Source organism: Sinocyclocheilus rhinocerous, unplaced genomic scaffold (genome assembly GCF_001515625.1).
Source record: "Sinocyclocheilus rhinocerous isolate Xijiao unplaced genomic scaffold, SAMN03320098_v1.1 scaffold1051, whole genome shotgun sequence".
Taxonomy (NCBI): Eukaryota; Metazoa; Chordata; class Actinopteri; order Cypriniformes; family Cyprinidae; genus Sinocyclocheilus; species Sinocyclocheilus rhinocerous.
Window position 1 is genome coordinate 340,490 of NW_015653486.1, and position 1,372 is coordinate 341,861.

The following is a 1,372-nucleotide window of genomic DNA, read 5'->3' on the forward strand; positions in this document are numbered from 1 at the left end:
ATAGTGAATTGGCCGGGTTGATTAAGATGCGATTAGCATGGGACAGCAGCCAGAGCGGGGCTTGATAACCCCCCAAACCTTGCAGAGCTTAGGGCTGATGGGATGCTGGACGTCGCTTGTAGTAGCGGCACTGCTGTGGCCTTAGAAAAGACAGTTTGGCTCCGTGAGTGGAATTTGCACCACAGTGCCCCCACACCTTGATGCTCATGACAAGAATAGCATGTAGTTATTTTTATTGAAGTGAATTAGGTTTAAATCGCCGTCATGCATGAATGAATTATATTTTTGCAATTTTACACATAATAATCCACGATGATCACATTACACAAAACTGAAATTGCACGTCAAAATAACACATTGTCAATATTTTTTGAGACCCCCCAAAATTTCACAAATCACGTTTTCAGGGGAGCCCATGTCTTATTAAGGGGAGCCGAGCTCCCCCTAGCTCCCCCGTAGTTCGCACCCTGCAGATAAGGCTCATGCGAGAGCAGTCACTGCTGCGGCAGTGGGGAAATACAGATAAAGGTTCCTTCGGGAGCAGTCACTCCTGCGGCAGTGGGGAAATACAGATAAGGCTCATGTGGGAGCAGATACTGCTGCAACAGTGGTGAAATACAGATAAAGGCTCCTGCGGGAGCAGACACTGCTGCGGCAGTGAGGAAATACAGATAAGGCTCCTGCAGGAGCGGGCAGTGGGAAAGAGAGATAAAGGCTCCTGCGGGAGCAGACACTGCTGCAGCAGTGGGGAAATACAGATAAGGCTCCTGCAGGAGTGGGCAGTGGGAAAGAGATATAAAGGCTCCTGCAGGAGCAGACACTGCTGCGGCAGTGGGGAAATACAGATAATGGCTCCTGCAGGAGCAGTCACTGCTGCGGCAGTGGGGAAATAAAGGTAAGGCTCCTGCAGGAGCGGGGTGCTGCTGGGGTGGTTGAAGTGGAGATAAGCCGCTATGGGTGGATTTGGTGATGTTAAAAGGGATGGCTATGGTGGGTCTGAAGTTCTAGTGAACACGGATGGACTGGTGTTAAAGGGGTCGGCTGATAAGGGTTCGGTGGGCTTCCTTGATATGGGAGCGATCTAATGTAGCTCTTGAAGGCTTCTGACGACCAGTGACCGAGTGCTTGGATCTGCTACTGGGAGAGGCCTTTTTGGGCCGCTGTGGTTGCCGCGCCTATTTGGAATGAATGGCTGGAAAGGTTATCGGCTGGGGTACTGGACAAAAGCAAAACGGACTTGATGTGCTTTTTAAACCAGAAACAAGTGACGGGGCGGTTGGAGTCGTCTGTGAAAAGAGGGTCAGATGGGAGTTTGGTCTGTGATTTCCTGAGCGGAAGGAAGGCTAGGAGGGCCTCATATGGGAGTGATTGG